The sequence below is a fragment of the Esox lucius genome, chromosome 8 (assembly GCF_011004845.1).
Source record: "Esox lucius isolate fEsoLuc1 chromosome 8, fEsoLuc1.pri, whole genome shotgun sequence".
NCBI classification, from domain to species: domain Eukaryota; kingdom Metazoa; phylum Chordata; class Actinopteri; order Esociformes; family Esocidae; genus Esox; species Esox lucius.
In genome coordinates, this window is record NC_047576.1 from 10,031,494 (window position 1) to 10,049,076 (window position 17,583).

Below are 17,583 nucleotides of genomic sequence, written 5' to 3' on the forward strand. Positions count from 1 at the left end.
GCTCCACCACCATGGCAGCATGATTGCGTCCCTGGGGGAGGCCATGACCGAGATGGTCCAGGCTATGCGGCGGTTGGAGGCGAGGCTGCCACCTGAGCAGCAACCACCCATACTCAACCCGGCCGAAGTGCCCCTGCCATCGTCTCCACCGTCGCAGAGGAGGACCATTCAGCTGAGCCTTCCTCAGGGATTCAGCGGAGACGCAGCCCAGTGCTCTGGGTTTTTTTCCAGTTGGAGCTTTATTTCGCCTCCCTCAGCCCTCACCCGGGGGATAGGGAGAAGGTCTCGGCCCTTGTCTCCTGCCTGAGGGGCAAGGCGTTAGACTGGGCCAACTCCGTTTGGTCCGCGAACGGGCCGGTGTTGGCCCATTACGGGGCGTTCGTCGGCCTCTTCCGGGCCGTGTTCGATCACCCGCCCGACGGCAGGGTGGTCGACGAGCGTCTCGTGCACCTGAGGCAGGGGACAAGGAGCGTACAGGCCTTCGCCCTGGAGTTCAGGACCCTGGCGGCGGGGTCGGGCTGGAACGACAGGGCACTTATCGATCATTTCCGGTGCCACTTACGGTCCGACATCTGTAGGGAGCTGGCATGCCGGGACGCCATGTTGACCTTCGACCAGCTCGTCGACATGGCGATCCGGCTGGACAATCTGCTAGCCACCCGCGGACGCACCGGGAATGATCAGCCCTCTCCGGTACACCCCGTCGCCGGACCTGAACCCATGGAAGTGGGAGGCGCCGCACGAAGGGAGACGGTGCGGTCTAGGGAGTGTTCCTTTTGTGGGAGGAAGGGACACTCTGCCTCCCACTGTTTCCAGCGAGAGAGGGTCGAGCGGAGGAGGCCTGACACCACTACACCGAGTCAGGTGAGTAGACCACACACACTGTCAGGGCTCTCTGCGAAGCACATGACATTTTTGGTGGCCTTCCCTGATTTTCCTACTAACTCTCAGTGTAAGGCACTCGTAGACTCAGGCGCAGCTGGGAATTTTATGGACGGCGGTTACGCACAGAAACTGCGCATTCCGCTGGTGCCATTGTCTCAACCTAGGTCCATTACGGGCTTAGACAGCAAACCACTAGGCACTGGTCTCGTTGAGCACGTCACAGTACCTATCACGATGACTGTACAGCACGCCCATACCGAACAGATTGAGTTTCATGTTATTCACTCTCCTGCTTTCCCTGTGGTGCTGGGTCTTCCATGGTTGTCGGGACACAACCCAACTATTTCCTGGTCGCAGAGAGTGTTGACAGGGTGGTCTCAGGGGTGTCAGGAGAGGTGTCTAGGTGTTTCCGTTGGTGTGACCTCGGTGGAAAGTCCAGATAGTGTCTCCGCAGTGCGCATACCCCCGGAATATGCCAATTTAGCGCTGGTCTTTTCGAAGACCATGGCTAGTCGTTTGCCACCACATCGGTCCGGGGATTGTGCTATAAACCTAAAGGGAGATGCTGTGCTGCCTTATTGTCATGTGTATCCCCTGTCGCAGGCAGAAACCGCAGCGATGGAGACCTATGTGGCCGAATCCCTGCGGCAGGGGCAGATCCGCCGTTCCACCTCGCCCGCTTCCTCGAGTTTCTTTTTTGTGAGGAAGAAGGATGGGGGTTTGCGTCCGTGCATTGACTACAGGGCGTTAAATAAACTGACGATCCGGTACTCATATCCTATCCCCCTGATTTCCCAATATATTGAGTCAATGCATGGGGCGCGCTTCTTCACGAAACTGGACCTCCGGAGTGCGTACAATTTGGTGAGAATCCGAGAGGGAGACGAGTGGAAAACCGCCTTCAGCACCACCACGGGTCACTGCGAATACCTGGTGATGTCGTATGGGTTGATGAATGCCCCGGCAGTGTTTCAGTCCTTTGTGAACGACGTGTTTAGGGACATGCTGGGGCGCGGAGTTGTGGTTTACATTGATGACATCCTTGTGTATTCCACTACGCGTGCTGAGCATGTGTCTCTCGTTCGCAGGGTGCTGAAGCGGCTGTTGGAGCATGGCCTGTACGCTAAAGCAGAGAAGTGCGCGTTCTTCCAGCGAGCCGTCTCTTTCCTCGGGTTTCGGATTTCCGCTGGTGGGGTGGAAATGGAGGTCGATCGCGTGTCAGCCGTGCGTAATTGGCCCGTTCCCACCACGGTTAAGGCGGTGCAGCGATTTATTGGGTTTGCCAATTTCTACCGTAGGTTTATACGGGGCTTCGGCAAGGTGGCAGCTCCTATTACTTCCTTGTTGAAGGGTGGGCCGAGCCGGATCACCTGGACGACCGAGGCAGACGTCGCATTTCGCACCCTTAAGAGAATGTTCACCTCTGCCCCGGTTCTGGCTCACCCCGATCCGTCACTGCCGTTCATAGCGGAGGTGGATGCCTCGGAGGTGGGGATAGGTGCTGTATTGTCCCAACTGTCGGGTACCCCTCCTAAGCGTCGCCCCTGTGCTTTTTACTCGCGAAAGCTCAGTGAGGCAGAGCGCAACTATGGCGTCGGTGACAGGGAGCTGTTGGCTGTGTTTAACGCCTTGACTGTTTGGAGACATTGGCTCGAGGGAGCGAGACACCCGTTTGTAGTCTGGACCGACCACCGTAACCTGGAGTACATCTGGGCGGCGAGGAGACTGAACCCTCGCCAGGCCAGGTGGGCGTTGTTTTTTGCCCGGTTCGATTTCACGCTTTCATACGTTCCGGGTACAAAAAACGCCAAGGCAGACACGCTGTCTCGGTTGTGCGACGCGGGTGAAAGGCGGGTAGATGATACACCGATTCTGCCCACCTCGTGCATTGTGGCGCCGGTTGTGTGGGACGTGGACGCGGACATTCAGCGAGCGTTGCACAGTGATCCTGGGCCACCTCGGTGTCCTGCGGATCGTCAGTACGTCCCGCTGGATGTCCGTGACCGTTTCATCTACTGGGCCCACACGTCCCCTTCCACGGGTCACCCGGGCATAGACCGTACTGTGCGCTGCCTTACCGATAAGTACTGGTGGCCTGGCCTGGCTAAGGATGTGAGGGCGTACGTGTCCTCCTGTTCGGTGTGCGCTCAGTGTAAGGCACCTAGACACCTTCCGGCGGGTAAGTTACTCCCTTTGCCCGTTCCACAACGACCATGGTCTCACTTGTCCATTGATTTTCTGACCGATCTTCCCCCCTCACTAGGCAATACCACGGTCCTGGTTGTTGTGGATCGGTTTTCAAAGGCCTGCCGGTTCCTTCCCCTTCCTGGTCTCCCTACGGCCCTGCAGACCGCAGAGGCTCTATTCACCCATGTCTTCCGGCACTACGGGGTGCCGGAGGACATTGTTTCTGACCGGGGCCCTCAGTTCACGTCTCGGGTCTGGAAGGCCTTTATAGGCCGGTTGGGGGTCTCGGTCAGCCTCACCTCCGGGTTCCACCCCGAAGCTAATGGGCAGGTGGAGCGTGTGAACCAAGACCTGGGGAGGTTCCTGCGGTCCTATTGCCAGGACCGGCCGGGGGAGTGGGCGGAGTTCCTGCCCTGGGCAGAGTATGCTCAGAATTCACTCTGCCACTCCTCCACGTCCTTGACTCCCTTTCAGTGTGTCCTGGGGTACCAGCCGGTCTTGGTGCCCTGGCAGAGCCAGCCCGAGTCTGGGGTTCCGGCGGTGGACGACTGGTTCCGGCTCGCCGAGGACACCTGGTCCGTGGCCCATCGACACATCCGGCGCGCCGGGGTTCGCCAGAAGTCCGCTGCTGACCGCCGGCGCAATGACACCCCGGTCTACGATGTGGGCGACCGGGTCTGGCTCTCGACCCGGAACCTCCCACTCCGCCTGCCCTGCCGGAAGCTGGGCCCGCGGTTTGTAGGGCCGTTTAAAGTCCTGGGGAGAGTGAACGAGGTAACCTATATATTGCAACTTCCCCCTGATTACAGGATTAATGCCTCGTTCCATGTGTCTCTCCTCAGGCCGGTGGTGGCTGGTCCCCTCCAGCAGTCTGAGGTGCGGGAGGTCCCTCCGCCCCCTCTGGACATCGAGGGGGGCCCGGCGTACTCTGTCCGTTCCATCCTCGACTCGAGGCGCCGGGGGAGGGGTCTGCAGTACCTGGTGGAGTGGGAGGGGTACGGCCCGGAGGAGCGTTGCTGGGTGCCGGCGGTGGACATTCTTGATCCTGAGCTCCTCACTGATTCCATCGTCGGCGCCCTGATCGTCCTGCGCGGCGTCCTCCTGGTCGGCCTCGGGGCCGGCGGGGGCGTGCTGCGGGAGCCGCGCGTCGAGGGGGGGGGTACTGTAACGAGGATGCGCGTGGAGGACGTGCGCCATCCCCCCCGACGTGGTATTCGGCGCGCGTCGTCGCCGGTCTTCTAGCCACGCCGCTCCTCCTCCCACGGCACTGTCATGTCTTGTTATTGCACACACCTGGTGTCCATTCCCTCATTAGGTTGCCTATATTAGTTCCTGTGTTTCTGGGTGTCTTTGTGTGGTATTGTTCTATGTCTTTATATTGTGGAGAGAGGCACGTTCGTTTGAGCGTTTTATTTCGCCGTGTGATAGCGTGCCTTTGTTGTTGGATTGTTAATTTTGAGAATACAGTTTTGTTTATCGCCTCCCTGCGTTTGGCTCCAAGTTCTTTCGATACACTCCACTACACCCAGCCTTGACAATTTCTCATGACAAGACTAAATCAATCTAAGGTATGATTGTGGCAGTGCATTGGACCTGAGACATATTGGATAAAACCTTTTGAGTCAATTATGGCTTCAAAGGCATTTTGAAGAAGGTAATTGTACTTGTCCATATGAATATTGAAATCGCCCAAAATTTGCTCCATAGAATACTATCTGCTATGACGACAAGGTTAGACAATAATTCTGGAAACTCAGTGAGGAATAGTATTGTCCACAGATCAGTTTGCTCCATAGATGAACTGCAGTGGGTAAAGGTAAGCTTCAGTGATGGTTTTGAGATCGAACAAGGGTAGAGGCTCATGTGTTTTTATGATGACTAAGGCAAGTGCTATCAGTCATTCAGACAGAACACCTTATTTTGGAACTGAAACAATGATGAATAATTTGAAACAGGAACTGAGCACTGCGTTACCAACAAATTAAATACTCATGTTTGTGACGGGACAGCTGATCAACACAGTGCTTAAATTCTTGCTGGAGAGACCCGGAGGAAAGTCAGGGTGTCTTTGGGTGGTAGAGGAGAAGCTACAGGGGGACCTGGAGAGGACTTGGGAGTGTTTAGATCAGCTAAACAGAACACAAAATTATGTAGGTTTCCTATAATTGCCCCCTAGGTCACGGTAAATATGAATCTCTTTATAGCATACAAAATAATGGCTGAAAAAAAGTATACCGCTACTGACTTTTTATACTATAAAATCTAAACTGTAAAAAAAAATGTAATGCTGAAATATGAAAATGTCTAGTATTATCTTTGGTTCATATTTAATACATATATTTAGAGTTTTTCCATTTCACGTTTGACATGCAGATTAGTGCTTTAGTTGAGCCCATATCTCTGTCAAAATGTTTCCTCAACGTCCGAAATCGCCCAGGCTGATAGAAGTGAAAGTAGTTCCATAATTGATCCGAGCACTTTCTTGCGTCACATAAGGAGTGGTTACAGCAGTGGGTGTGTGGAGCTTGTTTCTAGCACAGTACAACCTAAATCAACATTGTTTAACCTCAACTCAGTGTTCCGTTGTTACATACAGTATCTTAATGTTGGCCAATGAGATGTAAATGCAGAAGTTATGCCATGTGAAGTTCACATCACGGTTTACACTTGTGGCGGCAAGATTTCTTGATTTCCTTGCTGCACAGCTACCAGATTTGAGTCTGGGCTCTGGCCTGCATCTCATCAGCCCTGTAAAAACACTTCCTGGTAGGCGTCTGGAACTTCAAAGGTCTGAGATTTACTGGTTCAACTCAATGGCTTCCTCGGTATCTAAAACAGTGGTCATGCACCCTTACTGAGGTGGTCAACAGCAGTTATCGAAGGGTAGTGTGCTCAATGGCTGCTTTTCTATTGGTCTAACAAGATATGGAGAAGCGATAGATCACCATGGAGATCGGGTTAAGGTCATGTGAAAATAGGTCCCATTCCACACAAATCTCTACATAAGCATAAAGTGACCTAGGGAGCAACCGTCCCCCTCTGCTCCCAATTATGTCCAGCAAGTTCACTAGAGTGTAGTTTCTCCTGCATCTGGCCCATGACTGTTATTCCTATTCATATCAAACAACGCTAAAAAGAGAAAATCGACACAGTGACATGTGCAATGTGCAAGGTAGCCTGAAGGACCATTGCTTCTCTGTCCCTCTGAGAACAGAAGTAGGTTCTTTGCAGAATGGAACACTCAAAAGCCTCTACAGTCTCCTTCAGCCACAGCTCATCCCTCCGGTAACACAACCAATTACCAAACAGATGTGGTAAAGCCCAGGATTGAAGCTCCCTGATTGGAGCAGCTCAGTGTCACATGTTAGATTTTTCCCCCAGTTTGATTTGGATACACCAAGCCATACTGCCTGGAATCTGTTTATGAATCATATTGTGGGGTTAATGGTATACAGGAGGTGTGGCGGTATGGCTCGGTGTATCCACTGTGTATCCAAATCAAACTGGATAAATAAAATATGGCAGTTGCAAAAATACTGGAACCCATTGGAGGGGAATGTTGGGGGTGTTTCTGCCCCTAGTGGCTGGTCTGCATCCTAACGTAACATTTCGTACAAACTCGGCTGTCAAAGATTTACGTAAAATATCTTACGTATTCCATTGAGACCAGACTGTTTATACCGTTTGCTTTATCATACTTCTAAATTTTAGCATAGCCTATGAGTTGCAGTGGAAATGTTGAGCACTTCTTCGTCTTAATAGCAAATGATAATAATTACAGGAGTAGATGCAGTTTTTGTTAAATTATGTTTATACATAAAAAATTATGAAGCATACATGGAGTGAGCATTAAATGATTTTTTGCGTGAGTGGGCCCCGGAAAAGAATGCTCAGTGAGTGATTAGTAGAAGTAAAACTTACGTGACAGGTAGAGTTAGCAACAATATAGACTCTATCAAGGATTGGCAGAAATTATATAACATTGCTATGATGTCGACACAGAAAAATTATAAAAAAGCATTCCAAAATTGAAAAAGCATTGCATTGTACTCACTGGAAGTAAATAAGTTAGTCCAAATCATGACAAAATAAAATATATTTACAAATCAAATTGTGCAAACTGTTACTTCCAAAATGTACAACTATTACAATACCTTGAATGCAACACGGCCGTCAATCTCACACGGTCACATAGCCTACTATTTATGTAGCCCGCTAACAGCAAGTGGGCTGCAAAAAAAGACCTGTGGCAATTACCAGATGACGATCATTTGGAACTAACATTTGAAGTTTGGTTGAAAGTTCAAATGTAAAAGGCTGATGTTAAGAAATTAGCTAACATAAAACACCGCTGATGTTTATCACTCACAAACAAGGAAAGTGCTAGGTATTTGCTGTCAGTTAGTGATGTGTCTGTGAGCCTTCTAGAAGGCCTAATTGTGTCATTTGCCCACTTCTAAACACCTACCCATTGCAAGTGAATAATATAATATAGTTATATATAATACACTATACTAATATAGTTGAATAGCCAATGCCTTCTGTCCAGAACCTAGCCAATACTAGCGAGCTGAGCTCCCTGGAGGCCTCAAAAGAGAAAGTCTGATTAGATGTTCTTTTCACACATATTAGCCCTTCTCCAAGAAGAAGAAATTGAAGAAGAGTAGAAGACCCATTAAAATGTTTGAAAATATTAAATCAATACAAAGGGACAAAATAATATGAAATTATAAAAAAATATATTAAACTTGCCTACACAACTCTCGGTTGCGAAAATGGTGGGTTGTGCTACCAAGCGCTACTCCCCCGTCCCTGCACACCCCCAGTCAGCTGTCAGCCCCCCAGCACTAACTTTACATCCCACGACTATTCCACACTTAAATTTTTCCGCATTTGCATCAACACCTGCAACCACAAGTAGGCCAGAAATTTTAACTCAGAACAAAAGCTTGTTATCCCCATTCGACACTGACTGGCCCAGCTTTTAACAATCAGCGCAAAATGGAACGTGAACAACCAAAACAAACAGTGAGACTTCAGCTCTCGACACTGTCACACCAGGACAAACCTCATGACTAATTGGTGTTTAAGCTTAGTCCCAAAGAGCACACTTCCTACTCCTGTGGGCCACTAAATGGCCCCATTCTCCTCGCCGCCGTCTCCCGCCACCCGTCTGCCCAGAAGGCATCGTGGGAGTTTAATTGCCTCGTATTTCCATAGCTGAGTTCATTACATTAACAGCACGGCCCACGCCACATACTTTTGACCTGCCACAATTTGTTTTTGTATTTATTAGGCTGTCAGAGGCTGCTTCCCTGTCACAGTGTGTCTGAGAGGAGAAGGTCAGGCACAGGGCTTCTTTGTGATCAGCAGGGCAGGCGAATGAAAACATGACAAGAGGAACAGGCGTGGAATGCAAGGCCTCAGTCTGGGTTAATCAGGGCTTTTAGGGGGGCGCAGGGGAATGTTCAATGCAACCTTGATTCAAACTTGGTGAATATTAGGGCGATCAAGGAACGTTTAATGAATGTTTTTGGGTGTACAATAAATATGTTAATGTGTAAATTTCAATAAACAGCATTATGGGGTGTGACTGAAACAAAAACAGTAGAACTTACAATGATTCATTTGTTCAGCTGCTTCGAAGGCATTCCTAATGGCCCGACCAAGAAAAATTTGAATGCCAACAATGTAGTCGTGGACCTGACTGGACAAAAGGGAAATGTCATTAAAAGATTGAGCAACATTAACATTAGGTACCTTTTCTGTTTTGGTGCAATACTATTCAGGGCCTAATTTGTACTAGTCTGTGGGATGTTGTGTAATCGCGACAATAGAGACATTCTGAAAGACCCATGTCAATTTCCCAATAAGTCCCCAGGACATCACAGAGGACTATGTCAGAACCTGGTCCAGACCTATTCATTAGGTTCTCAGGACTTTATTTGACCTTTGTGTAGTTCCTTTGAAGTTTCAGGGACATCACTAAAGATCGTGTCAGGATTTTCTTTACCAACTATGATTTTACTAGTTGTTTAAAGTTGTTGTGTGCCATGTCAAAACCTTTTCAGGACTTCCATTTGACATTGTAGAAAATATGGGTAAAAGTTTTTAAAACAATCCAGATACTTCACAAACATCTTAAGGGGACCCTAAAAAATCCAGTGGACATCAAACAGATGTCCCTGCGACCAATAACAAAATGACAAAATATCCAAGGGACCAGGAACATCAAGAGAATATCCTAGAACATCCTTAGGGACAGCCCCAGGACCAAATTAGAACTAGACTAAAAGTTTTTAGGGGACCATGACAAAATATTAGGGGACCATTTTGTAACACCCTGGGGAATTTTACAGGTTTGTTAACCACAGCAGCTGTATTAAACCTATGAAAGGAATGGGCAGGAGGCCAAGTTATGGGTCTGTAATAAATTGGTCTTGCCTCAGAGGCTCTTTAATAGTAATATTTGGGAGGATAGGAGAGGTGTCAGAGACATGCACCAGGTGGCCAGAGTGGAAGTTGTTCCTGTGGTTTAGAGAGAAGCATTTAACAACATCCGTTCCCGTCATGATGCTGAGTTGATTGCCAACCTGCCTGGTCCTGAAACCAGAAAGCTCCATTCATGATCTGTGTTCATCTCACTTACACTGTGACGACATGGCCGCCCAGAGCAACTGTTTGTTTCCCAATCACAGTTTCCAGTAGACATTAGGAACATGCTGTGTCAAAAACCCTGTGAACTCAGTATCGTGCTCTTAGACATACTTTTGTGGTTGCTCAAAATAGCACAGCATGAAATCGGCGGAAGCCCAGTCAGCCACTCAGGTACATGCATTGTCTTTCAACATGTTTCAGCATTAACTGGCAACTGTGAGAACTGTCATGTATGTTAGTGGGGACAGTTTGGACAAATGAAATATAGTAGCTTGCAAAAGCGTGTAAACACCCAATCAGTTCTCCCAATACTGAATTGCAAATGGTACATTCAAATTAAATTCTGTTTGATGTTATGTCAAAGCAATAAAACTCAAAATCAGTTATTGCCCGGTGACATTTGTTCTATCTTGGACAATTTTTGTTAGAAAAATAAAAATTGGAAGTGTATACATTCTATGTAATAAGCCCAGACAGTGTAAAAATCACTGCTTAAAGCTGAGGCAACACAAAAACAGTCAACTTTGGTGTCATAAAGTGAAGTTTATATACTATTACTCAGATGTTTACTGTTTCCACTTGGATCTCAACAGTAAGTTGCTCGGGGTAAACACGTCTGATCAAAGATTACAATTTAAATCTAAAATGAACCAAGCCCTTGCTCTGAGAATACTGCTCAGAGATACTCTGAATGGGAAAAAGATAGGGTTAAGCTGAGAGAAACAGAAGGAGAGAGAGGACAGGACTGGGAACCAAAGAAAGGGAGGGAGTTTGGGCTCACCCAGCACACTGGCTCTATGACTGAGTAGCTCTGAAAGTAGATATGATGGGATGAGCCACGCAAATCTCCCCCTGACCACATTAATGCAACTTAATGGAACGCCTGGCTCCATGAGGCCTCCCCATCCATTATCTCTGTGCCTCAGCAGTGCTGGGGCAGGCACAGAACGACTGTACCATTTCACTGACTGCAAAGACCTTTCAGATGGCTTCCTCTCTTCACCAGAGGGCCTGGCACAACACCTCTCATTCTGTCCTACAGCTCATCCATCATAAGGTTATTGTTCCTTATCCCTGTCTGTTTTATAGTAAATGGTACTACCAAGTTCATTAACAGGTGGTAGAACCATCTGCCTCATCCTCTTTATCTCTCACAAGGAGTGTAATGAAGAGTTAGATTAACTAAGTGGTGTAGTAGAGACTTTGTACCCACTTTCTTTTCAGCAGACATTGCGCATATTCACTTTTTAATCTACTACTATGAAAGGAGTTTAGTGGAGCTAAAGGTCCAACTGAGATTTGGATTTAGCATTTCACGTAACCCCACCCAAGAAGCTTCCCCCATAAGAAACAAACAAGTCTTTAGGGTTAACTGCCTTGATCAAGGACCAAAGAAAGTTTTTCATCTTGTTGGCTTTGATATTCAATACGGCAACCTTTTGGGTAATTGCTAAGATGTTACAGAAAATCCACTGACCAAACAACAGTGCTAGGTGACTGCACACTTGATTAAAGGGTAACTAAACTCACATATCAATATTTTGTTGATTTTTCTCTGACCTTAAATTGTCTCTTGAAATGGTTTCAGCATTGTTGGAAACAAAATAGTTTTCCTGTTACAAATGTGTACCTGAAACACTTTATTTAGTGTACAGCCTGCTCTGTCTATTTCAATGGTAGGACCCCCAAACTTCAACAACTGGTTTCTGTACCAAATATTATTATCAAATACTTATGTTATAAAATAAAATGCTAATTAATTACTAAAAATGCTAAAGCAGGCTAGAAGATATCTGCGTGACAAGGAATACTCCCAACATGGTAAACTCGAAATCTGATTGGTTAAAGAATATGACAATCAACAACATCCCCATTTGCTTCAAGAGCAGACAGGATTCACTTGAAATTCTGAAGGCCTCAGTAGGTGTTCACACGTTTCAGCAAAAGCCAAGGTATGGCAATGTGACATGACACCAAGAATCTACTATGCTATTGAAAATGCTTTTACCAGCTCTTTGTCACATTCGCAATTATTAATGTTTGCATGTAATACGCGAGAGAGCAGTGAAAACGCCTTTCAGCACCAAGGACAGGGAACGGAGGTCTAATTATCATTAGTCGTTTGTTTGAAATACATTCAATTACATGCACATTTCTAGTAGGTTACCAAGGGGTGTTCAAAACACAGCAAAACCAAAGGCAAAATTTGCACAAAATAGGTACATTTGCTGTACTTTCAAAGTTTGGCCCAAGTACGTATGCTGATTTCAGACTTTCACATACTTTATATACGCTTCTGACGCTTGCCTCCACCAATTATTACACTCTATTACCCAGCAATCAGTACTGCATATCTGTATATGAAAAAAATACCAAAGAAAATAATAAATTCTTCATTTAGTTTGAATCGTTTTTATAGTTTATTAATAGTTGTAATACTTTATCTAGAATAAGAATATTATTTTGTTATAGGTTGCAAGTGGCTATTGTACCTAAACATTTTTAAAACCATGATGAAAAAGGGTTTGCCTTTTCGAATGCATATATAGCAAATGGCACAAACATGAATTTTATTTGAGTGCTGCTTTGAATAAAAGTGTATTTCTGAATTAATGAACAAGGGCTGGTTCTGCACCCAATACATTGTTGGAGGGCTCACCCTCTCTACCGACCACAGCACGCCTGTACCATCTGTGTTTCCGACTTCAACAGTATAGCTTGGGTTGGCCTTACTAAAGGGTTGATATGGGTTTAATGCGTTTCTATTTATTCCAGGTGAGTCTGTATTCTTTCAACACATTTTTAACATAATTTACCTTTGCTGGATGGGCCAAGGTAATAATCTAGGAAATTAGCTAAAATCTGGCACGTGAAACTGACAACACTAGCATTGGAAAGGAACACCCATATCTCTTTGGTGTTCAGTGATACAAACTACATTTTGTGTTTCCTAAATACTCCAGTGCGCAGCTCACAACCTGCCACTGGTGACACAGAGAGAGCACCTCCTGAGAGTAGGACAGAGATGCGAACACACAACACTCAGAAGTCACTTAATTACTGCTGGCTAGCTAATCTTCTGCTAATCCACCATGGTGCTTACTCACACATTGACTGTGTCTTTTGTTCAGTCTCAGACATTATTTCCCCCTTGTGTTCGGGAAAACGGGTGGACAGGGAGAGAGTGGTAACAGTTCAGCACATTCCCAGGGACAAATGGAGGGAGTCGGGGAGACAGGGAACAGAACAGCACCGACATTCAGGTCCTCTCCATGTGTTCACAGCATGTACATTTATGTTCCCATTGAGCAGACAAAATATGACACAATACTTTGCAATTTGTTTTATGTCTAGCTTAATTTTTTGTTAATTTATTGCTTGAAGAATCCCTTTTCCAGTTATCAGAAATAAGCAGATCCACTATTAAATTATGGATATGAAATCATGACAGAGAATGGATATGCCCACACCTAATTGTTTTTTTTTGCTTTGTTTGCTTCTTATAATCCTGAACAGAATTACTCACACACAGAAATAATGATTCCAAGGTCCATTAAGTGAGATGGCAGAGCATCATCTCATCATTAATCTTCCACTTAGCAGAGAAACCCGCCAGAGAGAAAGAAATAGAGAGATTAAATGATGTCATTCCATCCGTTCCTCCTTCTAGTTCTATTTATTTTAAAAAATTATAATGATGATTGTATTTATGCATTAATGAAATTACTAGTATTTTGTGCAATGATGAATTAACTTTTGTTTTGAATATGTTTTCTTGTGAAGCATAGATACAGTCAACTCCAGAATGACTGGCACCCTTGATAAAGTATGAGCATATATTGCATGTATAAAATAAACTACGAAAGGTAATAAGCAATATTTTTATATTCTAATTGTCCAAAAATTAAATGCACATTTCTTATAATGTTCTTCCCCCAAAAATAAGTGTTGTAATTACTGTTAACTTTGTTTTCAGTGTTTGCAAGGATGGAAAGGTAGCCTGATTGGTTTAAATCTAGAAAGTTGCTAGATTTAAACCAAAGCAACAAGTTGAGAAATCTGTTGTTCAAATCCTGCAGCACACGCAATGTCCCCCTGCTCAAGCCAGCGCATGTCCAGGCCTGTCTGAAGTTTGCTAATGACCATCTGGATGATCCAGAGGAGGAATGAGAGAAGGTCATGTGGTCTGATGAGACAAAAATAGAGCTTTTTGGTCTAAACTCCACTTGCCGTGTTTGGAGGAAGAAGAAGGATGAGTAAAACCCCAAGAACACCATCCCAACCGTGAAGCATGGAGGTGGAAAGATCATTCTTTGGGGATGCTTTTCTGCAGACCTGAACCCAATAGAAAATCTTTGGAGGGAGCCGAAAGTCTGTATTGCCCAGCGACAGCCCCGAAACCTGAAGGATCTGGAGAAGGTCTGTATGGAGGAGTGGGCCAAAATCCCTGCTGCAGTGTGTGCATACCTGGTTTTTGTACCAAATATTAAGTTCTGCTTTTCTGATGTATCAAATACTTATGTCATGTTAATTACAAAAAAATCATACAATGTGATTTTCTGGATTTTTGTTTTAGAGTCCATCACTTACAGTTGAAGAGTACCTATGATAAAAATGATTGACTTCTACATGCAAAATCGGCAGTGTATCAAATCCTTGTTCTCCCCACTGTACATTAATGCTCAGGTCAGTGGAAATAACCAATTCCTTTGATACTGATATGCATTTACAGCCCATAGAGACTTGAGGTGGTTTCAAAGTTTCTTTTGGGGTTCTCTTGAGCATAAAAATAAGGCTCCTGCAAGTGGCTAATACATTTGTCAATGGATCTCTCAGTTATATAAAAACATATTTTAGGAGAAAGTAGACAACAATTATGAATCATTATAGTTGTTGCACACAAAAATTTTCATAGGACTGAAAGTTATGGGGATCTTGTTTTAAATTGTAAAAACAATCTATTAACACACTACAATGTTTTGGAATCATTGAATCCTGAATAAAGGACTTAACTGTAGTATGATTGGAGGGATTTCCATGTTCGCTGGAACTCTACGAAACACGGCTGAAACTTAAAGGAAAAATCTGGGATTCAAAGATCAACAAAGCCAAACTTCTTCTGGTCAACCACAATGGGGTGCAGCTGAAGAAATGTAACTAGGCTTAAATTCACAGACTTAACTATCAAGTCAATGATTGATGATCCATCACATCAAAAAGATATCATATTTTTACTAATCTCATACTGACTCTTTAATTCCATATGGGAGGCTTTAAGAGCTATTGATGTCATGACATGTCATACATACACCCACATGCTAAATATTTGTATGTCAGGTACATGGTGTGCTGGCAAGAATTATCAGGCTTCTGGCATTTCTACAGATTTCTAAGATAATTTCACATCATAATACTACACCTTTACAATTATTATCCAGGGAAATTAGAGTTGTCGTTAAAATATTTTATTTCAGATTGCAATACATTTTGGACTAACATCCAACCTTTTTTTATACAGGGAAATCAAGCTGAGACAAGCTGTGCCTTGTACAGTCGAGCCCAGTATTATGGCAATGAGGGAAAAAAAGGAAAACACATGGATGGGAAACACACACATTAAGAAAGGTTATCACAGTTAATAGTGAAAAGGTCATGTATAAGACATTTAAACTGCCTTATAGGCACCAATGCTTCTAACTTAAGTTTACTCTGCAAGGCATTCCATGAGTGTAGGGAATGGTAGTCAAAAGAAGTTTTACCTAACTCTGGGTAAGTCTGAGGTATCTCTTGTACTAGCAAGTCTTGTGAGTGTGTCTGATAACTGCTGTTTTTTGAGGTGAGATAGGATGTTTCTGCAAGACAGCCGTCAACCATTGCCTGGTCCTTCTAGAAGTCAATGAGTCCTAGTCAATCAAAAGGTATAAGAGACGTATGAAAGTTCACACTAGTAATAAAACGCAGAGTTGGATAAATAACTGAGTCCAGCTGTCAGTACTGAAGCATAATACTGACATAAAAGTGTCTTTCACAGTTGAATTTCTATGGTGAAATGATAAACATGATTGGTGTCTATAAAAGAAAATATATTTAACTTTTATCTTCTTAACCAGGTCAGCAAAGACATATTTTCATGTAACCAAATTCCAAAGGTACAGTGTTCGTATGAAAATCAGCTGTCAACAAAGGTACTACTTTATAACAGAACCGTCCAGGCTAGGAACTTAGAGATCATCCGAAACTAGATTTGGACCGAGACCTAGAGAATAGCATATTCTCTTTTTATTTGCTTTTAATACCAACATAAAACCCAGAACTGGATTTTCTAGGAACTGGAAATCAGACTATAGGTATGCAAACGCATGTGAAAGAAAAAGCAGCAAAAAGCAGAGTTACAGATATAATTTATACAGACTGAACAGTAAAGGACCTGAAATTGAACTCTGGGGAACTCCATTGTCAGCAACAAGAGCCTGAGTTGTCATGTAGCAGTTCGTGGTGTCAACAAACAGTATGTGATCTTATTGAACTATCTAGGGAGAGAAGGTACTGCATGCATTTTCCCATTTGGATGTATTAGTATAATAGTATTGTTTGTATTTCTAAGGATCCTGATTAACCTCTGACTAGGTACAAGCTAATCTTCTGGGAGTCCATAAAGAAACAACACAGCACAAAACATGTTTAACACAACAACACACACTACATGTTCATATTTCCAATAAAACAATATAGTCTAATGGGAATACATCAACACAATAATAAAATACCTAATATATATGCAATTGTAAAAGTGCACAGTGCATTAGAAAAACATTATATACTTACTGTTCAGTCCCCATTATGAGGCAAGGGGTTCTTTTATCTATTTTTCAGCTTGGTTCATTACTTGCTTGGGTTACTTAGAGTGGCCATGTGGTCATGGTTCTATTTAGGGCTGTGCACCTCTCAGCTTCTGTTCTGGACTACAGGACTGAAAATAGACCCCAAGTTACATGCTTTGTGTGGTATTGATGTTTGTCCAACTGTTTACCAAATGCCTGAACAGACAGCTGAACAACCTCAACACATCTACACTCTACACAAAAGACCAACAGCGATGCCTTCAATCACTCCTCCACTCTGAGCTAGGGAAGACTGCCGAACAGTTTATTGACATTAGCCCTTTGTGTACATCTAAGTGCTGTACATGCTGTTCTGCCTTGGACCAACTGCAATTTGCTGTACCTGACCACCCAACTTGGTAGTAGTCCAGGTGCAATTCCATCAGAAAACAACAATATTTATTTTTTTATTTAAATGTTATTTAAGCAGGTGGTTTTGTTGCGAACCAATCATTATTTTTTTTTATATATAATGTATATACATACATACATATATATATACACATATACATACACATATATATATAAAGTATACAAACCCTTTTAAAGTGCCAGGTTCCTGTGATGTAAAAGAATGAGACAAAGATAAATCATGTCAGAACTTTTTCCACTTTTAATGTGACCGTGTGGCTGTGTTCAGAAATGTGGCTGTGTTCAGAATTAACCAATCACATTCAAACTCATGTTAAATAGAAGTCATTACACACCTGCCATCATATAAAGTGACTCTAATTCTTCACAAATAAAGTTCAGCTGTTCTAGTAGGATTTTCCTGACATTTTCTTAGTTGCATCCCAGAGCAAAAGCCATGGTCCGCAGACAGCTTCCAAAGCATCAGAGGGATCTCATTGTTGAAAGATATCAGTCAGGAGAAGGGTACAAATAAGTTCCAAAGCATTAGATATACCATGGAACACAGTGAAGACAGTCATCATCAAGTGGAGAAAATATGGCACAAAAGAGACATTACCAA